The sequence below is a fragment of the Phalacrocorax carbo genome, chromosome 7, assembly GCF_963921805.1.
Source record: "Phalacrocorax carbo chromosome 7, bPhaCar2.1, whole genome shotgun sequence".
Lineage (NCBI taxonomy): Eukaryota > Metazoa > Chordata > Aves > Suliformes > Phalacrocoracidae > Phalacrocorax > Phalacrocorax carbo.
In genome coordinates, this window is record NC_087519.1 from 24,424,922 (window position 1) to 24,433,538 (window position 8,617).

Below are 8,617 nucleotides of genomic sequence, written 5' to 3' on the forward strand. Positions count from 1 at the left end.
TCAAATCCCTGGGGAGGATTTGATCCCTGCCACTCTACTCTGCTCTGGGGAGACCCAACCTGGAGTGGCGCGTCCAGCTCTGGAGCCCTCAGCACAGGAAGGACATGGACCTGTTGGAGTGGGTCCAGAGGAGAGCCACAAAAATGATCCGAGGACTGGAATGCCTCTCCTAGGGGGATAGGCTGAGAGAGTTGGGGTTGTTCAGCCTGGAGAAGGCTGCAGGGAGACCTTTTTGCAGACTTCCAGTACTTTAAGGGAGCTGATAAGAAAGGTGGGGACACACCTTTTAGCAGGGCCTGTTGCAATAGGACAAGGGGAAATGGTTTTAAACTGAAAGAGGGGAGATTCAGGCTAGGTCAAAGGAAGACATTTTTTACAATGAGGGTGGTGAAGCGCTGGAACAGGTTGTCCGAGGAGGTTATGGAGACCCCATCCCTGGAAACATTCAAGGTGAGGTTGGATGGGGCTCTGAGCAACCTGATCTAGTTGAAGATGTCCCTGCTCACTGCAGGGGGGGTTGGACTGGATGACCTCTAGAGGACCCTTCCAACCCAAACTATCCTGTGATTCTGTTGCTAAAAGTGCCCAAATTTGGGTTTGGTGCAGCGTGAGGGCGCTCAGCGCCCGCCCGTGCAAGTCAGCCTGCGGATGACAAGGAGTAAAACCCTGGCCGTGGCTGGTCCAACGCTGGTGCAAACCTGTCCCCACGTGAGCGGGGCTCCTCGCTGTGACACCTGTGGGCCGCGCAGGGCACCCCTTGCCCGCTCACCGGGCACTGGTGCAGAGCCAGCGCCGCTCCCGCCCACCCGCGCAGAGGAGGGGTGCCAGCCGCCGCGCGCGCGCCCGCCCGCCCACGCACGGCTCGCCCCCGGGCGGGCGGCTCCGCCCCGCATCACCGGCTCAGCGCTGCCAAAGCTAAGGGCCGCCGCGGCGCCCTCGCTGCCGTCGAGCCCCGGTAGCGCGCCGTGATCGTATAGTGGTTAGTACTCTGCGTTGTGGCCGCAGCAACCTCGGTTCGAATCCGAGTCACGGCATCGCCTCCGCGGTACCACGGCATACGGGCTGCGCTTTTTATTTCCCCTTCTCCGGCGTCATTTCATGTTTTTTATGTTATTTTATTTTAATCTCCCTTCGCGCCGTTGCTTACCCACCTCCTCAAACCGCGCTGCGGAGGCTCCGGGATGGGCGCAACCGGCCCGACCCCGCAGCACAGCCAGGAACAGGGGGCGGGGATCAAAACCAAAAACTAAACGTGCAAAACCAAAACACCGAAGATTAATGAAATCATCGTGAAGGGGGAAATAAAAAGCGCAGCCCGTATGCCGTGGTACCGCGGAGGCGATGCCGTGACTCGGATTCGAACCGAGGTTGCTGCGGCCACAACGCAGAGTACTAACCACTATACGATCACGGCGCGCTACCGGGGCTACGCAAGGGCGGGGCGGCGCGGCCGCCCTTGGCCCTGACAGCGCTGAGCTGGCGGCGGGGGGCGGGGCCGCTGACTCCGCGCTCCGCCCACGCCGGCCGCTGTCCCTATGGAGACGCGAGATGAGTGGCGGTTTCTCGCTCTCGCTCTTCCCCCTCCCATCCCCGCGGCTGGGCCGTTGCGCGCCTGCGCGGGGCTCGGCGCGGCCCGACCCTGCCCCCGTCCCACCCGGGTTCGGGACCCTCTCCTCCACCTGGACCCTCGCCCGGGACGTGACCGTGCTCCTCTCCACACTCTGATCCTTATCCCCGACTCGCTCCCATCTCTAACCCCGGCCTACCTCCTTCCTCGACCCCAGCCTCGAATCTAACCCTGATTCCAAGCCTAACCCCCCCCCTTGCCCTGGCTTTAACCCTCTCGAACCCCGCAGCTAACCCTATCCCTTCTCCTCTGGCCTTGGCCCAACTCCACATTGTGATCTTGGCCCTGTTTCCAGTTGTAGCCCAGACCCCCACCCAAGCCTTATCCTGACCCTTCCCCGCATCCTGCCCCACATCCCAGCCCTCCCTGTGTCCTAGCTGTAATCCCGCTTCCTAGCCCCTGGGTGTTTCTCAGGGAACAAAGTTTCTCTCTGCTGAAGCATTAAGACTCGGCACACCAGGGTGCGGATAGGAAGACGCGGGACTAGGGATGTAACAGTCTTTGTGGCCCAAAACAGCAGCCGGCATCAGTCTGTACTGCTGTTCCTGTTTCTTCCTGGTGAAACACACGTTAATAGTTACTGGCTGTTTACTGTCACCACAGCTGCTAAGTTTTACAGTGCTTGAAGTATTAAAGGTTCTTCTATTTTCACAGATATGCAAAGAATTCAAAACACCTGGGATCAAAAAGATTTTGTTGTGTAAAATGTTTCTAGAGCAATCATGGCACTTCGAAGCACTCGGATGGCCCAGATGACTCACACCTCTGTGCGGCATCACATCATGGGAAAGAGCTGGTCACGGAAACCTCTGCCCCTGCATGCGTAATGAGCTGATCATTCAGCATCACATAGATGCACCCCTATGCATTTTGCCTGCACGTGAGGGGTGCTGGAAGAGGCAGAAGTCTCATGCAGCCGTCCTGCCTGTGCTGGGCAGGGTTATGCCCCTGCACCACATCCGTACTTGTATATCTGCTGCAGCTGGTGAATCCTAAATCTAAAAGAGTCTTCCTGAGGCTTGGGACAAGCCAGAGGAAGGCTCTGTGTGCCTTGATTACTCCATGTAGTGATTAATCCTGCCACCCTGACCTCACCTTGCTCACAACCACACCAGAATTGCTCAGAGTGGTGGAGGAAGACAGAACACCCTTTTATGTCCTCCCATTTTCTATGCTAACCTCTTTCTTCCCTCAGCCTCTTCACTGGTGACTTGCCCTGGGCACTGGTGTGCATGCTGGTCCCTCAGCGCTGGTGGGAACCTTTGCAGTGGGAGATGCTCTCCACCACATCAAACCTGGCTGACCAGGAGATGGGGGAGAAGGGGCTCTTTGGTGGTATCACTGAATGACCTGGGTGTCCATGTGGCTTTTGGTACTGCCCTCCTGCACCAGTGCTGCCCTTCTCCCTCCCTTGCCTGCCCTCCAAGGATCCCAGTCTGTCCCTCCTGGCTGCAGGGACATTGCTCTTGCTCATCTGTGGCCAACCCTGTCACCACCTATGTCCTCATGCTGGCCCCAAGGTGGGTGCAGTGTCACTGGTAGGAGATACAGGCGTCTCCTCCCATGTCCATGGAGTTTAATACTGTCACCAGCCCCTTGGCTGTACCATGGAGAGAGATCTGACCAGCCAGACATCTGCAGGACAGAGGGCAGTTGAGCTGTAGAGGTAGGGTCATCATAACCTCTGAATCTCAAGGCACAAGCTTGTGGAGGGGAGAGGTCCTTGTGCTGCCCTGTGTCTGGCCTCTTGTGCCTTCCTCTAGGCTGAGCTGGTGGTGACACAATTCCACTGAGCTGGGTTGTGTCACCAGTGAAACAACAAGCCCAGCTCCATGCTGGCCTGCTCTCACATATGGCCCTGGACAATTGCCATGTTGGGTCAGTGCAGCCGTGGTGGGGAAGAAGCACCCAAGGGAGAAGGTGGGACGGGGTGGAGATGTGGAGCACCTCTGGCAAGACAAGCTCCTGTGCCCAGCAGGGACAGAGAACCTACAGTGATGCATGCAGCGATCAGGGGAACCCTCCTCGGGCACTTGCATGGGCAGGCAGAGCAGGGCCCCTGAGGCTGGTGTCCACCATGGTCTTGATCCCAGTTCTTGGCCTGGTGTGGTGCAGGGCTCATGCTTGCATGGGTGCATGCTGGGTGCTGCTCACACAGTATGCACAGCACAGGCTCCTCAGCGGGCAGGGAGGAGGCAGCAGGGCTCGTGCTTTAGATGTTCCACAGACATTTCTGGAAGGGGGAAGCTGGCAGAATAACAATGATCTCAACTGCTGGACAGGCATGACTGAGATAAATGCTGCAGCGATAAGGAGGAGCCGGCCAAACATGGAAGTGAGCAGGGAGGTGGTGAGTGGACATGGAGATAAGTGGCAGGGGCCTGGCAGATGTGGAAGAGGAGGCATGAAGCTGCTGCAACCCATCACTGGTGGGTGGTGGCCCTACCCCAGCACAGCTCCCTGCCCATGGGCTGCCTTCTCCAACAGGATTCGGATACGACTGCTCCTAATGAAATCATGCCAGGTTGTCAGTGCCCTTTGCTGCTTGGTGTTGTCCACAGGATGCTGCTGCTCTGGCCTGGATGGTTTGGACCTGCCAGGATGTGTTCATGCAGCATGAAGGAAAAGGGGTGAGCTTGTGAGGGGATTGGGGGACCATCTGCCTGATGGATGACAAGATCGCTTTGGGCTCTGCTCAGCACCTGAGGAGGACGGCTGCTCCAGGCAGGCTCCTCTGCTCTTCTCACCCTGTTCTGTCCCTCAGTGGCTTTTCTCCAAGCCTTCTGATGCCTGTGGGGTTATGTTCGTCAGGACTTTAAAGGTGTCTGCAATGTCGAAATGCCGGTGCAGCCAGGCAGAGAGTCTGCTGGGCCCAGATGTTGCCACTCTGTGGCTCAAACATAAATCTTCTGGCTGGCACAGGGACAAGAACAATTCATCATTGTGCAGCTGTCTTGGCCTTTCTGCCCCTTGAGCGGCCTCTCCAGCTGTTCCATCGCTGGGGCAGCCCCTGGCCTCCTTTTCTGGTCTCAAGGAGGCTGATGGGAGGCAGACTGAACCCCAGCACCTCCTCTTTTGGTCTCAGATCCTTAAAGCAGCCCCAGGAGCAGTGCCAGTACCCAGGGAGGCAGGATGGATGCCAGTGCTGCGAGGAGGCGCTTTGTGCTTTACTGGTGATAGGAAATTGTGCACTGATGCAGTCCAGCACTGTCATCTCTGGGTATTCTGAGGCCATAAATTCAGCTTGCAATTTGCTCAGCTGCTGAAAGCCCACCTTCCTTCCTAAGGAAATCATGCCAATTCCACTGAGTTATACCATCTAGCCCACTATCCCATATTCCCATACCGACTAGCACTGCCGGGCCAGTGCCAGATGCTGGAGAAAGTGCAGGCCAGGAAAGGGTCCTAGGGCTGGGATAATTTTGGAGGTGAGGTTTTAGGTGGGATTTGGGGGTGAAGGACAGCACATCTGAGCTAGGACACAGTTGCCTAGAACCTGACATGGTTCTGTCCCCACCGTCCACCTCCCATCCTCTTCTAGCTCATGAGACATGTGTGCCAAGCACTGAAGAAGGAGGACTCAAGCATTTTTTGACTTGAATGTTTCAGCTGCGGTGCTCTTCAGAGGCCTTATGAGCCCACAAGAGTGTCTGAGATGGTACTGGTTCTTCTAAAGCCCAAGCTGCAAAGGGCATTTTCCAGCCTGCTAGCACTATGCAGGGCAGGCAAACAGGCTACAACGGACTGATTTTCTGCTTTGTTATGTTTGGGGATCCCCTTGCCTGGCTCCAGCATCCAGAGAGCAAGGAAAATGGTCCCCAAAATGTATGGAGCAGGCATTCACCAAAGCTGTCCTGTCCAGCCTCCAGGGACCATAAAGCCTGGAGCAGCCTCTTGAGCCCTTTCCTTGTGGGTCCAGCATCTAGATGGAGCTGAGATGTGATAAAAGCATCCCAGGGGAGAGTCGGCCACCCCACAGCCCTAGATAAATGCTGCCACATGTTCGTGTGTGCCCTGCCTTGTTTCAGCTGCCAGCGGGAGCTCAAAAAGCTCTTACCCTGCCTTTGTCTGCACCACAAGCGGGAAGCCTTCTCCCGCAGCAGGGATTTATAGCCTGCACACAGCCACCTCTTAAGCCCTCTTTGTGATGCTGAGTGGGCAGAAGACAGGCGGCAATGCGCTGTCAGGCAGTCTGCCCCCCCCTTCAGGTCTCTGAATTCAACTTAATTTTCTGCCTCCCGGTCCTTTCGGAGACACAGGGCTGGGTTGGTGGAAAAAGCACTTTGCTCTCCCTCTGCGTGCGGAGAATGGCCTCTGTTTTGGTCTTGTCCGCCATGCCCATCTCCCTGATGGTTGCTGACAGCCCTATTAAGAGTTATAAGGGGTACGCCGGGGTAGTTCACAGCCCCAAGGCAATGTAAAGCCAGTGAGAGTCTGTCTGGAGAAGGACTCAGCTGTGTGAGCGTGGGCTTTGCAGCTGGATTAATCAAAACCACCATTAACACTTTCCCGGGGGACGCAGGTCCCCTGCCAGCCCCAGAGCACGGGCCTCCAACCAGCAAGTTGCTCTGATTGAGCTGCAAATGCTCCAGCTCCTTAGTTTGCTCTGCCTCAGATCGATGAGTGGAGGCGGCTCCAATCAATTCCACTTTACCGCTTGCTACCGAGTTCAGATCCGTGCTCTCCCAGCTGGTCCTGCTTCCTTTGTTCGTTCAGATGAGGAATTCAGGCATCTTGTTCCACCTGGAAACCTCTGTCAAGCCCCCTGGTAGGGGCGGACGCAGATGTTCGTCCCTGCCCTCCCCACCAGAGGGCCAGCAATGAAGGGGTTGAATTTGTGCTACGGCTGGAGCCTTGAAAGTATCAACCTGGCTTGGCAGAGTGTGAAAGCAGGTGGCTGGATGAGGCCATGAGATCTGCACGATATAACATAGCTATTGCCACCGAGCGGGCATCTGTCATGGAGTTTCCCTGCCACGAGCCTGGTTTTGCTGGGGAAATACTGAAGGTCATCTGCAGAGAGCTCTTGTGGCTTGGCTTCCCGATCCCCGTGGGCACTGAGTGCAGCTTCAGCTCTCCAGGTCTTGAGCCCATGTGAAAAATTCTACAGAAAACAAACCTGCCAAAGAGTTTACGTAGCGCGCATACGTGGCATTTGTCAGTGAAACAGGCATTTCTCACACTCTGTGTCAGTCATTACTTCACACTGTGTGAAGTAATTTTTTTTTCTCCTATCTGTCACCCAGCTTTCTATCTGGCCCGTTTCCAGGATGCTGCGCCTGGATTTGTAGAAATGAAGCTCCCCACAGCTCTCCACACCTCATCAAGTATTAATGAAATAACGAATCACACCATAGAGCAGTTACGTTGCTGAGGGTCGTGGATATGCAGAGGGTTGTCAGCGCTGAGAGCAGAGGCAGAAAAGGTGCTCCATGCGGCTGAGGCGACAAACGATGTAACTGGCTCTGAGCTGGCAGATGTTTGTCAGTGAGTTGTCATCTCTTCTTTTGGTCAATTAGCATGGTTTCAATTATATTATCAACTGCATAATGATTTCTTTTGACAGAAAGGTTGGGGAGCTGCAAAAAGTGTCTGGAAGCATTTGCTTCATTTGGTAAATACATGTGCTTTGGGCATACCCTGCATGTCTGGATGGACAGACAGAGTCCAAGTGGCCTGAACATGCTTACAGAGCCTGGGTCTGCGTCATGTGTGTGAGTCTTGATGAAGAAATGTCCTAGTTTGTGATGCTTGGGAGGAGAAATATGTCACATCACATATGGGACTTGGTGCAGGTTCCCCCATGTTCTCCATGTTCTCCTTGCTTTCCCAGAACACATCACTTGTCTTGGGCCCTTGCCACCCCTGCACGACTCATTACAGCAGGCGGGAGTAAGAGTGGGCTGCAGAGCATCTTGTGCAGAGCATCCCTTCCATGCCAACCTGCTCCCTGCCCTGGCAGCAAGTTGGGATGGGTGGGTATGACTGCTCAGTGTTGTTTCCTTCCAGCCTGATGGGAGCTGGGACACCTGGAAGGGATGACTGAAGCTTGTAGGCTCCTAGGTGCTCTGGAACATCTGGTGGGGGTTATGCTTAGTGTGCAGACAAGGGGCTGCTGGAAGAGGGATGCTTCCAGCCTGGGAACAGCTTGCCAAATGAAGGCATAATATATCTGGGAGCAGTATCCCTGCACAGGGGCAGCTGCTGCGGCCAGAGTGGCCCGTCTCACCCACTGTCCAGTCCTTGACGGTCTCCTGGTGCATGGGCTCCATAGCAACATTTCCCCTGGATGCAACCCCTGCCTCAAAATATTTGCAAGGCTCCTTGTGCCAGTCTTTGTATTTATCAGTGCTTGATGGATTTCTGTCTGTGGATTTGTCCAGTCTTGTTCCTAAACCATGTAGCATCTGCAGCAGCCCGTGGAAGGGAGGGCTGCTGTGTGCTGAGTCACCTCCTTGTGTTTATCACTGATCTACCAGTCTCTCCCCACCCTCCCCCAGCCACGCAGATCCCTGCCCTGTGACCCCAGTTGTCTTTTTTCCATGCCAAAGAGACCTGGTTCATCATGCACCTCATGGGCAGAAACCTTTGATCATCCTGTTGTCCTTCTCTGTGCATTTTCCAGTTCCGCTGTATCCTTGGGATGGGGAGACCAGGACCGCACACAGGCTGGGACTGACCAGGGAATAGTGGCACCTCTAATGTCACCTCTACCTTTCCCTAACCTTTCCTATGAGTTTTGACAGAGAGGTTTTGCAGTTTTGACCTTTGCTGAGTGCTGAGGGGATGTCTTCACAGACTGTCAAAGCCCCTGGTCTCGGAGCCCATCACTATAGACATGAGGCAGGGCTTGGTTTCCCCATGTGTGTCACTTCCCTGACACTGGCTTTCGTCTCGTTTTATCGCCAAGATGCTCAGCCTCTGAAAGTTCTCCTGCAATTCTTAGCATTCATTCACAGTATCCAGAATAATTCAATATTATTAGCAGAT

General features: G+C 55.1%; 2 non-coding genes across 2 annotated transcripts; one reads left to right on the top strand and one right to left on the bottom strand.

The window, feature by feature from the left end:
- The first annotated feature begins 962 nt into the window (after window positions 1-962).
- TRNAH-GUG (transfer RNA histidin (anticodon GUG)) lies at window positions 963-1,034 on the top strand. Its single transcript has one exon. It is a non-coding gene; the product is annotated as a tRNA-His (tRNA).
- A 308-nt stretch (window positions 1,035-1,342) lies between these two features.
- Window positions 1,343-1,414, bottom strand: TRNAH-GUG (transfer RNA histidin (anticodon GUG)). The gene has a single exon. It is a non-coding gene; the product is annotated as a tRNA-His (tRNA).
- Window positions 1,415-8,617: the final 7,203 nt, after the last annotated feature.